Below are 19,211 nucleotides of genomic sequence, written 5' to 3'. Positions count from 1 at the left end.
CTGATGAATCACTGAACTCTACCTCTGAAACTAACAAAGTATTATATGTTAACTAATGGAGTTAAATTTAAAAAATAATAAAATAAATAAATATTAAAAAAAGAAATTACAATTTTATTTATAAAAGTCCCAATAAAGAAAACTCCAGGCCCAGACGGTTTCACTGGCAAATTCTGCTAAACATTTAAGAAAAACAAAACAAAACAATTCTACACAAACTCTTCCAGAAAATAGAAGGAGAGGACACTCCCCAAATAGTTTTATAAGGTCAGCATTTCCCGGATACCAAAACCAAACAAAACACATTACAAGACATGAAAACTACAGGTCAATGTCCCTGCCATGAACATTTATATAAAACTTCTTAATAAAATAATAGCAAATTGATCCCAAATATATAAAAAGGATAATACATCTGACCAAGTGGAGGTTATTGCAGGATACAAGTTTGGTTGAACATTCACAAATTAATCAATGTAATTTACTACTCAACAGATTAAAGAAGAAAAACATTTCATCATGTTTATCTATATAGAAAAATTATTTGACAAAACTCAACATTTATTCATGATAAAAACTCTCAGGAAGCTAGGAACAAAAGGGAAGTTGTTTAAACTGATAAAAGGCAGGCTATGAAAAACCTATAGCAAGAGATCAGGAGAAAGACCAGGATGCCTGCTCTCACAACTCTTATTAAACATCGTATCAGAGATCCTCATCAGTACAATAAAGCAAGGAAAAGAAATAAAAGCCTAAAGTCCTCCAGTGCCTCCTTGTCACCCACAGGACAAAAATCCTGATTCCTTAACATATAAAAGCCTTTCCTGATTATGTGCTTGTCTATTTCCTACTGGCACGTGACAGCCAAGTGCAGGCAATTTTTCCCCCAGCTCTGTGTTCAGTGATGTCACATTTGGTACTTTGAAATCAACCATGATGGGAATATTTACAACATAGAAACAGGCAAATGTTAAAAAAAAAATAAATGATCCCCTCCACCCCAAAGAACTGGTTGTTAAAAATGTACCAGCTCACCATGGCTTTCTCCCACATTTTGCACATCTCCACACTATTGAAATGTTAGACAATTTGAAGTTTCTAGAATACAGTCTTTCAGATGCCGTTTCTTCTATCCATAATATTTTGACTTTTCTTATTAACCATCCACACTTCTACCTATCCTTGGGCATCGTCCTCTGTTCAAGGCCTTTCTAACCCACTCCAAGCAGGGCGGATCACATCCTCCCCTGTTACTAGTGCACATTTTTGGTGTGTTATTTAGTGATTTTTTTTTTTTTTTTTGCTATATTGGATAACATGGGTTGCTTATGCACATACATCTTCCTCACCAGACTGTGAACTCCTTCCTGTCAAAGGCCATGTCTCTATCATATTTGTCTTCTCATAATCTGTCATGGTGCCTGGCACATCGTTGAGATTCACTAATTGTTTCTTCAGTGAATAAATAGATGAATGCATGGAAAAGTGAGTGAGGGACCCCGGTTAGAGGGGAATATTCAGAACAGAGACGAGCTTGGAGAAATGCTGAAATGCTTTCATTTGGGAGGGTGGTTAATGCCAGATCTGGACTTCATCTCACTCATCTCAATGGAGAACCACTACAGTTTCTCTGATAAGGGAAGTGACCTGTAAAAAATCATGTTTTTAGGATGGTTAGCCTGACAGTGGTATTCAGATTGAAACTGACAGAAGGTAAGCTGGAGACATACAGGCTCTGGTCAGGTCCAAGGGGATCAGAGCCTCAGGCAGAAAGGTAAGGAGACAGCAGGTGGGCTCAGCCCAGGCACACCTGCACTCATCAGCATCTGGTGTGTGTCCAGAGGAAGAGGAATGTGACTGTCGCTAGCCCAGAAATAAGAGGAAGGATTTGATTTGCTTGCCCTAAAGCATAGAGAATGTAGGGTGACATGGTGACTCTCTTCAAATCTTTTATGACCACTCCCAGGGGAACAGGAATTGGCCAATTTATTTCTGTGTTCCTCACTGCCCAGAAGTAAGATCTAAGACAAATATAAGAAAGAATTTTATATCAATTAGATATGCTTAAAAGTGGAACAGTCAGCCTAAAGAAGTAGCAAGTTCCTTATTACAGGAAATGATCAAGCAGAACATTTGATGTAGTTGTTATAAAGGGAATTCAAAGATTAGACCAGGTAATCTTTCCAACACTTGAAATTCTGTTATTTTATGATGGTTTTAGTCCCAGTGAGTTTGAAAAAAAGCAGTGTGACTTGCTGGTACATTCATTGTCCAGCACTTGGAGTTCCTGGACCTGAAGCTGAGGGGGCCAGAACTATACTCTGAGTTTGGGTTGTTCATGTTATATCATGGTTATCCCAGAGATGGACTTCCAGGGCCAAAAAGTGGCTACTCTGGGCTAGGAAGTCTCTGGGTCATCCCCAACCGCAGGAGACATGGATGGGAGACCATTAGGCAACAGGAGATCATCAAGGGAACACCCATGGCAACTTTGCTCCCCCTTTTCCTGTCTTCTCAATGGCTTAGCTCTGACCCCTCTTAGCCGTATGGATGATCTCACCATGTCTGCACCCAATGGTGGGGTCTTCCTCGTGCTCTCCTTTCTCCAGCTCAGAATTTCTTCTGCCTCCTCACTGTCAAAGTGATGTGCCATGATGCACCTTCCACATGTGTTCTTAATCCCATGTCCCTTCTCCCCCCACTTCTGGGACCTTGCTCCATCCTTTTTCATACCGGGTCCTTCCTTCCCCTGCCCAGCGTATTTAACATGATTTTTAATCTGGAATAACAACAACAAAAAAGTCCTTCCAATTACTACTCAGCTTCTCTTTACCACCCAAACTTCTAAAGAGTGGGCTTTACTCTCAATGGCCTTGACCATGACCACATCCTTGCACCTCACTGCTTCTTTGTGTCCCAGGGTGTTCTCTTGAGGGATGCTGCCCAACATAGCAGAAAGAAGATGAGATTTGGAGTCAGAAAACCTGGGCTCAATTTCAGGATCAGCCACTTACTATCATTGTCTTCATCTCATTTGTTATGAGGGTCAAATGAGCTAATAGTTAAGGAAGACACTCCCCACCCCCACCCTACACACACACTGAAAAGCACTATGCAGATACCGGTGAAATTGCTGTCACAAAGGTGACTAATGACATCCTGATCACTTGTTTCAGTGGTCCTTCCTTGGCTCTCAATCTCGTAACTCCTTGGTTACATTTGGATCTGCTCACCATGTCTTTCTTTGTGAAACTCTATTTTCATGACTCTCTCTTCATTTGTTCTTTGCAAATCAACCTATCTTTTGCAGTTGCCTCTTTGAATACTCCTCCTGCCCCTGACAGCAACATTCCTACAGACGATATTCCATTTCCCGCTACTATTCCTTCACCTAGAATTCAAGAAATAATCTCTCTCCCAGGGGGTCCAACTATCTCCTCTGGGTACATAACCAGCTCAGACTTTTTTCCCGAGATTTGGTCCCAGGTTTGCAACTCTGCCGGATTTCTCCATCTGGTTTTCCTGCCAGAATCTCAAACTCTTCATTGTTGACACAAGGTAAATCAATACATCTTTGCAGAGCCCCTGACAGAGCGGTTTGAAAAGGCCAGACACTGAATGATTACCGGTCAGCCCTACAAAGAACTGTACTTACCATCAGGGACCACCCCTAAAACGCCAATCAGAGAAAACAATCCCTTTCAGATAGATTTCATGTTATAAATTATAGCGTCTGCATTCAAGCAGAAGGTGATAATATCTACTCCCATAGGTCTCTGGGTATTGTTGTGGTATTTTAGGGATTGACAATTTCCTGGCTTTACCTATCTCCCTGGGTTCTAGATTCTTGATTCTTACAGGTGTCTATGGCCAAAATCTATACGTTGACCTCCAGAGTGCCTCTCAAAGCCTCCTTGATGGGTAAACAATGTGTTCACTAAAAGAGCAATGAGACCAATTCTTATCAGATGACATTTTCCTGGCCTGGACCAAAGAAAAAGACTCATCCAGTCCATCTGCCCCAGATATTCTGTCCTTCTGAAAAATTCTGAGCCATATACACTATAAAAATTTATTCTTTTTTTTAAGTTTTTATTTATTTATTTATTCATGAGAGTCAGAGAGAGAGAGGAGAGAGAGAGGCAGAGGGAGAAACAGGCTCCCCACTGAGCAGGGAGCCCAATGCGGGGCTCGAGCCCAGGACCCTGGGATCATGACCTGAGCCGAAGGTAGACGCTCAACCATATAAGCCACTCAAGCGCCCCCATATAAATTTATTCTTTATATCCCAGAAAATACATATAATCTTTTCATGTTTTCTCTCTCCTGGCCTCTCTAATGTTTATTAATGGTAGAAATATTAGTTTTCTCTCCCTGTTTCCCTTTTCTCTATCAGTCTGTAGGTGACATGAGGGCAGAGACTCTGCATTTCCCATTTCTGTACTCCCAACACCATGCTTTATTCATCTATCCATCCATCCATCCATGCACACATTAAATTGCACTTATTAAGTTCAGTGGATGTATCTGGGCAGGTGGCATGGGAGTATTTCATTTTAAAATGAGATCATTTGGGGCACTTGAGTGGCTCAGTCGGTTAAGCATATGCCTCTGGCTCAGGTCATGATCTTGGGGTTCTGGGATCGAGCCCCGTGTTGGGTTGCCCGCTGAGTGGAAAGTCTGCTTCTTCCTCTCCATCTGCCCCTCCCCCCTGCTCGTGCTCTCTCCCTTAAATAAATAAATAAAATCTTTAAAATAAATAAATAAAGTGGGATCATTTTAAGAAGGATCAGGCGCTGTGCCTCTTGCTTTTAATTGTGGGGTGTGCCATCCATATATTTGGTAGTTGTATCTGAATGGACCAATCCCCGATCCTCAGCCTGCAGCCCCAGAGAATTCTCTCTAGTCCCATTAGTTTGGTTGTCTGATCCCTTAACATCAGCCAGGACCCATTCTCTACTCACCCTTGGGTAAGGCCAGGGAACAGCAGACCGGTGGCATGCTGAAGGCAGCTCGCTCGGGCTGGTGGGGATGGGTTGTACACATCTCTTCCCAGTTCTGCATGCAGCAATATCGTGTTGGCAGCTTGAAATTGGCAATATGGGAGTATTTACACCATGGAAACTAGAAAACACTACCAACTGGGGCTTTCTTTTCCCCCAGAGAGCCGGCTGTAAAACATTAACCAGCACACCACTGTTGCCAATGCTCTTCTTGCTTATCCCTTGGCCTGACTGGCTTCTTCTAATCTATACATTTCAGCTCAGATATCACCTCTTCAGAGAGACCTTTTTATCTGAAGTTATCCCCCACCCCAGTCACTTTCCATTCTATCGCCCGTTCTTTCCTTCAGAGCACTTATTTTGATCTGTAGCTACTTTGTGCGTGTGGTCCATGCACTGGTCTATTGTTCACCGTCCTCACTAGAAAGTTTGTCTTGTTCACTGCTGAATTCCCAGCATCTCGTGCAGGCCTGTGCTTAAGAAAGATCTTTCTGAAGAATGCATACAAAGAATAAATGCTCCCAACAGCTCAGGCATCAGAAATACAAAGTGCAATCGTCTGTGTACTTGTCTGTGCACTTGTCTGTGCTTCCCAATACCCTCCGGGTGCTTTTCTTTGCCTTCCGGGAATGAACACTGTGCCTAGAACATAGTAGACGCTCGTTAAACTTTTTAGGATGAATAAATGGGTAAAATTAGGAATGATCCAATTCATTGGTGTTTCTCTGTAACACTCCAGAGAACTCCATGCCTTTACTTGCATCAGCAACATAAAGGAGAACCTCCAAGGCAGGAAGAGCTCCTCACCACCAGGACAGCAGGAGAGACTGGGGTGGCATCAGTTTATCTCATCCAGCCTGTATTTTTCTTCTGACTGGGTCATAGTAATTCATTATGTCACCCTTAGGCAAGTCACCAAACGGGAATGAGAGAGGCCACGGCCCCCGTCTCTTCCAGTGGGCTGCAGCAGAGATAGCTTTCCTTGCATGGATGAATAGCTATAAGCCACCTTTGCCCCAGCCTCCTGGGGAAGGCAAAAGAAGTTTTCTAAATGTTTTCCTGCCACACGGATCACTGAATTATGCATGAGGCCAAACCTGGGGAACAGCAAATCGTTGTGGGATGGAGGGGTAGGGTTCATCCAGAAAGGGAAATCGAAACCTCACTTGCCTTCTCCTTGTGATGGGTGCCCTCAATTGATAATTAGTGTTATATTATCCCACATCTTTAATAGATTATTGATGCTTTTGGCAGTGTTATAATCCTGGTGTCAAGAGTAATTCCTTCTTTCTAGTATGTGGTACTTACTCCTCTCATCAAGGCAGCTTGGACATAGGGCCTGGCTGATCCAACTCAAATCAATTCGACCCAGTCCTTCTATTGACACTCAGGATGAAAGAAAGATGCATATTCCTGGTTTGCCTCAGAAGCACGAGAGGCCATGAGACTTGGTGAGTCTAGTGGTGGTCTAGCTGAAGATGTCTCTTTCCCTCGTCATCTCTGGGTACAAGATGCCAAATATCCAGCTGCCATAGTCTTACTACTCACTGTGGGCTTGTGCCACCTGCCAAAGGTGACTGGAGCTGCTCCCAACCACAGCAATGGGGATGGTCTTCTTTGTCTCAGTTTGCACTGTACCTTCTAGACGGATTTTTATCCCTTTTTCTGGGTTCTCTTTCCCTATAAGGAATACTGCTTCTGGACCAGAGGACTCTAGGCATTTCACAAGGTAGAAGAACCCCTATATACCCCAAATTAGACAACCAAGGATGGGACACTGATGGGGCCAGAGTCTTTGGATATGGATCTTGTGCAGACAACAAAATCCCTAAGCTAAGCAGACACGGCCATTGAGGTTGGCTGTTGTATCTCAGGGGACCCTAAGGAATAGCCACCAAGGGGTCGACCAGCCAAGGCTTTATATCATTCAGGAAAACACAATCTTACAGTAAGAGATTCTTTTTCTGGAAAGCTCACAACCTTCCCACTCTCCTCTTGTATAGGGGAATGAGCATTGTGATTGAAATAAAAACCAATCGATCAATCAATAAAGACTCGAGTCCTGGACTGGTCATTTAGAAGCTATGTGACCTTGTTTGAGTTGCCTCATCTCCCTGAACCTCTTTTTTTTCCATCAGTAAAATGGAAACAGTTATAAATGCTGTACACTCTCCACAGAGTTTTAGTGAGGGACAAATAAAATGAGATGATACATATAAGGAGCCACGTTTAGCCAAGTGCTGTGTGACTTCCAGGGGACATTTGATCTGCCAGCACCCTTCCCTTCTTCTAGGAAGAGACCCCATCTTCTGGGAAATGTTCCTCCCACAAAATGAACCTTGTGGTGTGAATAAAAGCTGCCATGTTGTCACTCCCTGTGTGCGTATCTGACCGAAGCCAGGCCAGTCATGGCAACCCTCTCTTATGGCTGTCACGGTTGACTGGGATGGCTCTGCAGGGGACATTCAGAGCTTTCCCCAGGGTTTTAATCTTGCCATGAAAAGGAGTAGGAAGCCATTCCCCCTGGGAGTGGAAGCTGTTAGATGTGAAGCACAGAGATGGTTGGTTGCTTTGTTACCTAATGTGTGGAGGAAACTTGACAGCTGAGGGAGAAAATAAAGCCCGTGCTCCAAGAGGGGATGCAATGCACAGGCACTGGGGACAATATGTCTGGTTCAGATTTTCCTCTGGGTCCAGATGAATTTCCTCTTCATGGCTTGGGATGATGTTATGTCAATATCCTTCCAGGACATTCCTCTTTTTTGCCTAAACCAGTGTTAACTGCATTTCTGTCACTTACGACCAATAGAGGCTCAGTGAGAGGGGCTACCATTCAGTATCTCAGCCCCCCTGGCTCCAAGTTGAGCTTGGATCCTACGTTCTGATCTCTTGTCCTCTCACACAGAACTCCTTCCCCAAGGCCATTCTACTTCCTTGATCCTTTGTTCACTCCACCATTTGTGAGCTTTCCCAGTCATCCCTCTGGGTTCCCCACAGAATGCAAGGAGGGCGTTATCCTGAGGAAACTCACGCAAGTACCATAAGGGCACCCGGACAACAGGTCAAGTCCAGGTATTTATCCTGATGCTCTTGATTATTTATTTTATTTTTCTGTAGAATGTATTCGTGTAGGATTCTGCAAATCCTTCGTGGACCAGGGTAGGTTACAACTTCACTAAAAATTGTTGACCATCTGCTGGCAGTTGGGATCACTTTGGAAACAAGACATGCCTCTGCCCTTGAAATGCATATAGTCTTGCTGAGCAAACAATGCAAAGCTAGAGAACAAGTCAGGAAAATCAAACCTGAAAATGGATGGGGCATGGGTCATAAGATTTCAAGCAATCAGAGGAGAAAGTATTGGATAGACTAGGGTGTTTAGGGTAGATGTGATGCAGGTTATAACCTGTTGGAACTATTATGATGGCCAGTAGAGTATTTAATTTTTTAAAATTAGCTGTCATCACTTGAAAATCGGTGATTTCGTATTTTTAAAAAAAAGATATGGGTTTCTGTTTTTTTTGGACAAATTTGGAGATTTGACAATTTCCACTTGACAAAGACCAGCTGAAACAGTACGTGCCACCCCTGTTAGGCTGGGCCGTCATGCTCCGGTATCACCCGGCCAGCCTGGTTCCCAGAGGCAACTGGGTTTATTACTTAAGACCCAAGTTGGGGCTCAAAATGCCCCAGCTCCCTAGAAACCTCAAGGGACTTTAGGGTCATCCTATATCTAAGGTTGATGCCCACCTTGACAGGCACCCAGTTAAGCATTGTTAAAGTGTCATTGATCAAGGCACCCAAAGCCAACTGGCATTTACCTGATTGGTTACAGGTGAACTGGAGCCAGGGAAAGGCTTTAGAAACATACAGCTGGGAGTTATATCAGGCACCAAACACACCGCTCAGCGCGTCACTTGCTAGCAGAACCTCTCCCTTCTCCTCCTCTTGCTCTTTACTCTTCTTCCAGGTCCACAATTTTGCACTTTGTTCCATTTGAATGCAGATGCCACAGAATGAAATTCCTTTGGTGGCTGTATGTGCGGGCGGATTCAAAGGGATTTATGAATCCTAAATGAAGCCGGCTGCCGGGCCCAGCAGCTCCTGCAGAGTGCAGGACTGGGGTGCGTGCCCTCCGGAGTCGGGCCTCTTACACAGGAAGCTGTGTTTGATATCTCGTGCGTTGGCAGTGTTCCTCACAAAGTCAAGTGCTGTCTAACCCACATTCTCACAGCAGAAGAAAAGGCGGAAGAGGCCGGCTGGGCAAAGGGGAACGTCATTCCAAAATGGTCGCAGGAAAGAGCTCCCAGGGCATGTGGAATGTCACCCTGCTGAACCAAGTTGGCACCCCCTTCCCTCCCTGGGGGCCTCCCTGCCTCTAAACCTCTCTGAAGTCCCAGAATCGCAGGTGAGTCCGGGCTGGCTTGGCTTTTATTTGGGTCCTTAGACAAAGATGTGCTTCCTCCGCTTCCGGTTTTACAAGAAACTTCTCTTGGGCAAACCAAGACCCCCCCTCCAAACCTGGCCTAGGAGAGACACAGCGTGCAGTTGTGGTCGATCTGCCTCTTCCTGCTAGATATTCAGCCCACAAATGACAAAGACTTTGGCAAAATGCTAGCAATCAGAAATCCGCTCTTCATAGACATAAAAGAGTCGATACATAGGTCTCCCCAATAATGATAGTCTACATGCATTAGCATATATTTTCTTGAGACGCGAACTATCAGAGTGTGTCCCTAAAAGCAATTCATTCTATTTACAGCTTTTCTGAAGCTCCCAAGAGGAAAGCATCTTGGAGCACTGCAGACACCGCACGGAAAATAGTGAAAAACATTCAATTTGGAAACAATTTTGCCTCGATTTATCTTTTCCCCCCACCCTTTGTGTGTCGTCGGCTCACTGCTCCGCTCCTCCTCTTACGTGAAGGCAGTCCTCTCCTTGACTCCTCCTGGGGCCATGGTGGTGGCAGAAATGGTGTCCCCGCATCCCCAGAGTGTGGCCTGGCAGAGGTCGAGAAGGGAGGACACCCCATCTTCCCTCCTGGTGGGAATGCCCCGCTCCCCAACCGGAGGGAGTCTGGCGAGGACAGCCAAGAGCAGAGGCTGCATCTGACCACCGACGGTGTTATCACTGCAACACACACATTGTTCTCCAGGAGGGAACGGTGGCTCTTTAAAACACTGACAATATGAATGTCGTGTCCTATTACCTCCTCCTCTGGGCTAATAATAAGATTTTGTAACCATGTCAACAGCAAGAGAAAGGGAGCGAGAAAATAGTCCTTTGATTACATAAAACACCCAGGTATCCGGTACAGCCTTGGAAATCACTCAGCTCACGGCTCGTGCGGCCGGAGGCTGGGGGTATACGACAGCAGGCCTCATCTCTCTTGCAAAGCCAAGGGCAGACCCACAGGCACAGCAAGGGAGGTAGCAAACGCCTACTGTGTGCCCACAATCAGGCTCCGACAAAGATAAGCCACTCCCAAGTGTGGGTTATAAATACACTGGATTTAGAATCAGGAGACAGAAGCCGGGAGTCTCCCTCTCCCCTTGGTCTCTCTGAGCCTCAGGTTCCTCTACTGTAGTATGTGGGTGATAATACTTAGTCCCATGTGCCCCACAAGCTCCTTGTGGGGATGAAAGGAAAAATGCTGTGGTTTCCAAATCAATGGCATAATCCTCTTTAAAAAGAAAAGTTGCACGTGCAAGTCTAAGATAAAACACAAATGATAGCTGAGCTGCTGTTTTTGGAGACACGGGGGGCATAGGGCTCACCCACCTACTCAGCTTTTTCTGGCCCCCAGACTGACCTCTGCAGCACCCGTGAATACGCTATTGCTCTGAGAAGTGCAATGCGAAGACCAATGTGAGAAAGTGCTCTAAAATTGTGTGTTATTATTTTTACTAATCATACAAACTGGCCATTAATGGAGGTAATTGTAGGAATTGAGAGATCAATGTGGACTTAAGTGTTAAATAGCAGGAGGGCATGCACCGATCCTGTAAGGATGGCAAGTGTCTGGCTGGGCAGAGGGGAGTGAGGGGAGGTTGGCCACGAGGAGGTGAGCAAAGGCGGAGAGGTGGGGAGTAATCTGTCTCTGCCGGCAGGACAGACGGAAGAGCAGAGCACATGTGCAAGGCGGGGAGGCTGGTTAAGGCAGTTTTCCCAAAACAGGTCTGATGGGAAGCCCCAACCAGGAAGGAGCAGGCTGCAGGAGTTCTGAGGATGGGTAGCCTGGCTTGGCAGACTGACTCTAGTTGGGCTAATTCATTGCCCCGAGCCTTATTTGTTTGTTGAAGCCAAATTTCCCACATCAAGGACCATTTGCTCTACTGATGACTGTCCTTTGCTCTGGACTCTGCTTCTAATCCCTCACTTCCGTGGCAGAGCTCCCCATGTATCTTCTCCTCTGCCACGAACTGGTTTGTGCAGAGGTGTTAGTTGCCGACCTCCCAGAAGCAGCTCCAGGAAAGTCAGCTGACTCAGGTTTTCCGGTCTCCTGAGACCCCATGGGCACTCTCGGCCACATTGCCCCCCCTTTGGACCCTGTGCCTGCGGGGAGGTCTGTCCCTGCCCTGCCTTCCCCACTGCAGTCCCTTCAGCACCCATGGGTGATTGACCTTCCCTGCTTGTCTCAGAACACCTTGTTGTCTTGTCCTCTTTGAAATGCCTGACAGCAGCAAATGCTCGGGTCTAAAAGCAAAATAATGAAATCAAATGAAAGCTCCCCAATTTCTCAGCCACTTGTCCTTGGTCCGGTGTGGTGCACGGCATGCATTATTCAGAGAGAGCAGCTGCATCACCTGAAGCAGAAATCCTGTTTTTCAGGTGCCAATCTTGAAGGGTGGCTGGTGTGCTGCTGCTGGGGGTCCTGCCCAGGAGCCGGTGGGTGCTTTGGGGATGGGAGAGGGTCCCGTTTTGGCACAGGATCCGACGAGGTTATCAGAGTAGCTTGTATCTGCTGCCTGGTCCCAGGAAGGGTCACCTCTCTGAGCCCAGTCTGGGAGGGAGGGAAGTCGGGAAGTGTAGGGCAGACATGAAGGAAGCAGGCAGGAAGGATGAAAGGGGTGGATGGAGGGACTCCCAGCTGCACAGTAGTCCCCCAGAGACCCAGCCCACACTATAAGCCACCCCCTAGTGAATGCACCGGGTATGTGAAATTAACCAAGTACAGGATAGCTTCTAAATGCAATGCTCTATAAATCCAAGTGTGTGAGAGGAAGGAGAAGGTCAGTGCCCCCTGCAGTGGGTCCTATTGTTGTTCTGCATATTCATTCCCTTCCCCTAAGACCATTATGCTCCCTTGCCCATGTACCTGTGACTTGCTGTGGCTATTAGGAAATGGAATGTGTTTTAGCCATCCCTCAGCCCTGTGTGCCATCCCCCCACCCCCTTGTCAGCCTTGACCATATGACTTACTTGGACCCAGGGAAGGTTAGTTTGGAAGCTAGAGGAGGTAGGGCATTGTTGGTTCCTTCTATTGTTAGAGAAGCCGGTCCCAAATTAGGGGCTGCCATTTCAGCCTGAGTCCTGGAATGAGAAGACACATGGAATGTATCCGCAGCTACCGACATGTTCTGTGAACAAGAAATAAATGCTTGTGGTTGTAAGCCATTAAGATTTTAGGGGTTGTTTGTTACCATAGCAAAGCTGGCTAATATAGTTAATGTCAATCAATGATGAGGAAATTAATCACGTCTGCCTTGAGTTAAGCTTTTTTAAACTTGATTTGTTTATTTAATTGATTGTTGTCATCTTCACTTGGGGTGAATAGCATTGATAAATAAGAGGGGTTGTTTCTTTTAATGAATCCACGGAAGAATGTTGTTGATTTGTTCAGAATTCACATATTAGGATTTGACAGGCCCCATAGCTGGGCTTCTAGCTATATTTCCCTTTATTTGTGGTTGACTAGGGTCTAAACATTCTTTGCCCCAAACCTGTTGAGAGTGCGTTTGCCACAAACCTCCCCCCAGAAGCCAACCTACTATGTGTGGATAGCTCCCTTCAAGTCTGATTCAATTAGTATTAACTAAGCCCTTTGTAGGCGCAGGGCCCTGGGAGTGTATATCCACTACTTCTTTTGGTCCTCTAGACAATTCTTTAACAATAGGTAATATTTTTGTTATACACTCAATGTGTCCCCCAAATTCAGAGTTTGAAACCTGATCCCCAATGTGATGATGTAGGAAGTAGGGCCTTTGGGAGGTGATTAGGTCAGAAGGGTGGAGACTTCATGAATGGCATTGATTCCCTTATAGAAGAGATCCCAGAGAACCCCCTCACCCCTTAAATCATAGGAGGACATGATGAGGAGATGGCCATCTACAGAACCAGAAAGTGGGTTCTCATCAGACACCAAACCTGCTGACACCCTGCCCTTGGACTTCCCAGGTTCCAGAACTGTGAAAAATAAAGTCCTATTGTGTATAAGTGATCGAGTCCATGGTATTCTGTTATAGGAGCCTGAATGGACTAACGCAATTGTTCTGTACCTTTTGAGGAAATCGAAAGTATGAAAGCATGAGGGTTTGCTAAGGGCATAGAGCTGGTGAGGAGCACATCAAGAATTAACCAAGTCTCCTCACTCTTGGCCCAGGGCTCTTTTCACATCCCCAAGCTCCACGGATGGAAGGTGCTCCATGTCAGGCCACCATTTAGGATCTGATTTTCCAGAAGACCAGGGACGTGCATTCATGGACTAGTCGTGGAAGGTGGGTCCGAAGATAAGACCCTTTATATACATGTGTATACAATTTACATTTTATCCCCAGACATAAATTCATTTGTTTTATATCCCTAGAATGAAAAGTCCAACCAGCCCGGAGCCTCTGAACTCTAGGGAGGGAAGCTACCTTTTGGGAAGGGACCTCTGTGTGCTCTTAGAAGAGAAGCATTAGTGGAATTAAGAGTAGATCCCTCTGCAAGAGAGCTGGTCTCCGAGGGGGCTGCACTCTTTGAAGCCCGTTCTTACTGTCAATTCTCTGGGAGTAGCAATAGCGCCATCTTGCTAACAATCACAACAATAATAATATTAATAATTAAATAAAGCTTCAGTGTCAATAAGTATTTTACAAAATACTTTCATATGAATTGTCTGTCTGCTGCCTAAGAAGGCCTCCAAGAGCCACTTGAATTTACCCTGTCATCACTGCGGGCTGCCATCTGTCTGGGGCTCAGCAATTCCAGGAATCGAGATGTTGGATTCTCTCACATTGCTGCAGTACAGAGAGACAGAAGCAAGAAGGCAGGCTGTAATGAGGGGAGCTGTTTCAAGGGTCGATGTGCCTATTTTTGCTTTTACATTCTTGTTTTCAAAGGTTGAGAGATTCCTTCTATGGACCTGGAAGCAGGGGGTTTGGATAAGAGAATCTATCAGTACAAATATCAGAAAGCCAGGGAAACGGACGCATACCCTCAGCCTGCTGGTGAAGTTGTCCCGGTTCTACTGCACAAAGTCGGAGACACCCAGTTCTGGCCCAAGACCACCTCCAACCCTTCTCAGATAGAGAGCAGTTTCTGGGGAGGTCCTGTGGCTCCGGGCCCAGCAGGGTTTCATGAGTCACCTCATGCCTTTTCTGCTTCCAAAAGGAACAGTCCCTCAATGGCCTGGGAAGCCAGGCAGCCCCTGAAGAGACCCCTTCCTATTCCTTGTACCTTGAGTTGACTGGACTATAGAACTGCTGAATGCCCTTGGTTTTTTTTGGGAAGATAGGAAGAAAAGATAGAAGTTTCTGGGTTGCCTCTATTTAGCACTCGTGCAATTTCAACCCTAGGAGGCAGCACTTGTGGGACCCACTACTCGCCCCCTAGACACCTGAATTACAAACACTCTCCTTAAAGGCAAAGGACTCCCAACACAAGAGTATGGATGGCTCAGCAGGCATCCATTTCTACCACTAAGGAAAATGACCTGACACACAGCCGTGAGATGGAAGCAAATCTCCCTGCCAGCGTCAGCACATTCCCCTGCAGTCTGGCCTTGGGTCCTGAGGAGAGAAGGGTTTGGGAATGGACTTGGCAATGGCCAGATCTACCCACTCAATGCAAAGGAGAGGGAGACAGGTGAGCAGTCTGGCTTTCCCAGGGAGCTTTCCCTGAATCCCAGTGTGCTGCTTCGCATGCTTCCCTAGCATGGTGCTAAGAGACTCAAGAAATCATAGGTCTGCTGGCTGGGCATGAAACTGTTAATCCCATCCTCCACTCTTCTGCACTGGAAGCCTAGCCTTTCCCCTGCAGGCCTGGGAAAGAGGGAGATTCTGAGTGTGCTCACCTCTTAAGATCATTACTCTGACACCTCCATTCTGGGTCATCACCGTGGGCTGCCATGTTTGACTGAAAAAAGGAATTCTCTTTGAGAGGTTCTGGTTCCTTCTCTGTATAAGCTGCTTTGGGGCCAAGCAGGGAATCACACATAGACCTGGTTTCTGAATGCCTCAAATTCCAAACGCCCCAGTCCATCCTGAGATTCCCTCCCTCTGGTCCACCTCTTGTTTCCTTCCCATCCTGGGGAGAAAGGCAGGTGGCTGCCTATTATAGTGGACCCCTCTGGAGGGCTCTATAATAAGAGCCCTCCCTGGAGGGTTTCTTATGCATGGTCTCTGTGCCTTGGGCTACCCAACCCAGCCCTCTCACCACAGCTAATGGATCAGAAAGGGCCTCGAACCCAAGGTAGCCAACTCTAGCCTGCCAGTGGCCTGTAGGGTGGTCAGGCTTCTAAACCTTCCAAACTGGCCAGTCCTGGCTGGTGACTAACCAAACCAGTCAGAATGTCCCTGAGAAAGTTGAATGTAAGAGGTACAGAGAATGGGCTGTTGAGTGAATTGGAGGTGGTAGGAGCCAAAGGAACAAGCACCAAGAGCAGCTTGGTGTCCATTGTGGGAGACCCTAGGTTGGTGCAGTATCTGCTCCTACAGGTGTGACCCAGCAGCTGAGGGACAGAAGCTTGGTTGGCTCCCAGGGGACTCCCAGGCCTGTCTTTTCATAAGGCTGAATTCCTGTGTTCTTGCAATAATCTCAATAGCTTGAGCATGTTTCTTTTTCTAGACCCTAAAGGAGTGTAACCCTACACAGAGCGCATACGCAAAAAACCTTGCTTTAAAAGATGAGCAAAATATTGACCAGAGGTTCCTTGGCCCTCAACCAATGGTTTCCTCTTCATGCCCCATACGACATATCCACCTGGGTCAGGCCGAGAGGTGTCTCTGGCACTGCCACGGGGAGCAACACTCTCGGCGGGGGCGGCTGGAAGACCGTAGGTGAGAGTGTTTTGTGTATGGTCTGGGCGAGTGGCTCAGAGAGCAGCGAGAGGAGGCTGCCAGGCTGGGGAAGACTCTGACCTGAGAAGCCATCCCTTTCCTGTTCTCCAAACACCCTGAGCAGAGGAAGGGGACAGATGGGTGAGCGAGATGAGGATGGTGGTCATGGCGGGACTTGGGGTGCAGTGGTGGGTAGATGAAGGGGCTAGGATCCCAGCCTCCCCAGGTCTCCAGGTCCTGGCCCAGGCAGTAGTGAGATAGATGGGGTTGAGGGGCTTTGTCCAAGCTGTCCTTCTTGCCTCTGATTTTGGCTTCTTGTCTGACATCCTCACTTCACCCTCTCCGCAGCCAAAGCCAAGGCTGAGCCTCCCTATCCCATGCGGGAGAAACTAGCTGTGGGCCCAGAAGCCCAGTGTGCATGCATATGGAGAAGCAGATGACCTTCAAAGCCCACCTCCTTCAGGAAGACTTCTCTGCTTCATCCCAGCTGCACACACTCTGTTTTGAGCGGTACCACCAGGGAATGTAAGATTTGGGCTGGCCAACTTGAGCAGCCTGAGGATGGGAGCCACGTCTGCCTCCCTCGTTGACATATCCCAAGTGCTTAACACAGCGCCTGGCCCAGGGAAGGGGCTCAGTCAGCAGTCATTGAATGAATGCACAAATAAATGAATGAACAAATTCATGCACTCTTCTTTTTTAAAGTCAAAGTGTTCTTATTTCCAATGAAATGGCTTCTAACTGCCAATATGCAAGAATAAAGCAATGAACTGTTATAGAGAGATGGGAGGGGGTCCAGAACTCTGCATCCCGGGCTCCCCCTTGTTCCTCTGCAACAGTCCCTGAGGATTGTCTGCATCCTCTGAAATTCAAAGTGAAACACCTTTCATTTTCCCCATGAAGAAACAGGTCCCCGAAGGAAAAGTGGCTCGTCTAAGTCAGAACCGGCACCCAGGTCTCCTGACTCCCAGGCTGCTGGGGATGCACTTTGTTTAAACTATGTGAACTCACCACACTAGGTGCACAGCCAGTGCTGGTGTGAATGAAGTGCCGGGAAGGAGGGGCTTGTCGATTCCCAGGCTGTGCGAGCCTGGCAGGGAGTCATGAGCGACGCTAAGGAAGGATGCAGCACCAAAATAAAATGTATTGTATTTAAATATTCCCCAAGTCATTTTGTGTATTTAAGTCTTAATTCATCTCCTCTAAATCTCTCCCCGCTACATTACTGTGACGGCTTTGACAGAAAGATGAATAACATTATTAAAGAAGCTCGTGAGCAAATTTCACTCATAAAAATCTCCCAGTCACTCGCACTCTTTGCTGTTCCCACTCTGTGTTCTGTTCCTGCTTACGTCCCAAGTCCACATCCCTCTGGGCCTCAGGCTGCTGCTGGAGGGTGGTCAATGGGAGATTCAGAATATAGGAGTGTGGATGCATTTCAAACCCCAATCTTCCCCTTTCTGTTGAAAAATGCATCATTTGAGCCAAACTCCAGGAGCAACAAGATTCAGGCTGGAGAGAAGAAGGAAAGGCAGACCCTCCTTTAAGAAAAGCCTCCCACAGGGGCATAGAATGCAGAGCAAATATGCCAAATGACCAGGAGGGTATCCTCCTTGGGAGTGCACATCTCAGGAGAGGAAGGACCTCACCACAAAACTCTCCTCTGGGGATGCTGCCAAACTGACACTTTTGAAAATGCTGGCTCCTGCCCACCCCGAGGCAGCCCTGGAAGTTGCCATCATGTCCTGTTCCTCCTCTTAGAGCCCTGCTTGGCCTTGCTGGCGGGGGATTTATGCCCCTCTTTGCCAAGCCTCCCTGATGGATTGCTTCCAGGATGGCAGCAGAGTCAGTGGTATTCATCTCCCCGACGTCTCAACCTTCTTCTTTAAATCATTGCTCATGTTGGCAGCCTTTCATTCACTGAGCCGGGCCACTCCGTCCGTGGGACTCCCAGTGGGGGAGGACATGCAGGGTCTACCTCTGCGGGGACCAGAGGATCCTCCTCTGCAGTCTCTCCCTCAAACACCAGCCCTTCCTCGTCTGGACAAGCCCTCTTGTTAGGTCATCTGAAGTCAGGAAGCCAACCCTGGAGCCCCCAAGGCCACCTCTGACCCATCATGTACTATATGACAAAATCATCCATTGGTGTGGTGACCAGGCTACGAGCTGTTCTGGGCCATGGATGAGACTTGCTTTCCTTTATGTGCCCGATGCCTAGTAGAGCGCCTGGCCCATCATAGGTGCTCAACGACTGTTGGATGAACTAAATCCTTAAATTGTGCAGTGGATACAACCTCTTTGGAAAACCATTTGGCAGAATCTACTAAAGCTGATCATATCCACGGTCTAGGACTCTCCCGGGTATACATCCAACCGAAAAAAGGGCTCGAGTCTACTCAGACATGTACAAGAATGTCTGTAGCAACCTTATTTCTAATAGGCCCAAACTAAAACTGATCCAATGTCCCTCGATGGTAGAATGGACAAATAAATTGTAGCATGTCTACACAATGATTCCATCACATTGGTGCCAGGCAGCAAGGATAAAGGATGAGGTACTATTCACACAACATGGGTCAGTCTCACAGAGGTAAGATGAAGCCAAGGAAGCCGGACACAAGAGAGTATATATTGTGTGATTCCATTTGTGGGAAGTTCCAAGACTTGCAAACCCTAACTATGATGACTGGAGGTCAGAGTGATGGTTATCCTTGAGGCGTGGCTGGTTTTGGTCTACTGATTGGGAAGAGATATGAGGAAACCTTCTGGAATATTGGAAGTGTTCTAAATCTTGATCTAGGTGGTGGTACACAGTGTATACACATGTAAAAATTTACTGGGCTGTATGCTTATTACCAGTATCCTTTACTGCATGTAAGTTAAACCTTACTGAAAATAGGTAAAGAAAATGGAAAGGTCCCCAATCTTTTTGCATTAAAATCTGTGC

The sequence above is a fragment of the Zalophus californianus genome, chromosome 11, assembly GCF_009762305.2.
Source record: "Zalophus californianus isolate mZalCal1 chromosome 11, mZalCal1.pri.v2, whole genome shotgun sequence".
Lineage (NCBI taxonomy): Eukaryota > Metazoa > Chordata > Mammalia > Carnivora > Otariidae > Zalophus > Zalophus californianus.
Note: the sequence above shows the minus strand (reverse complement) of the source record.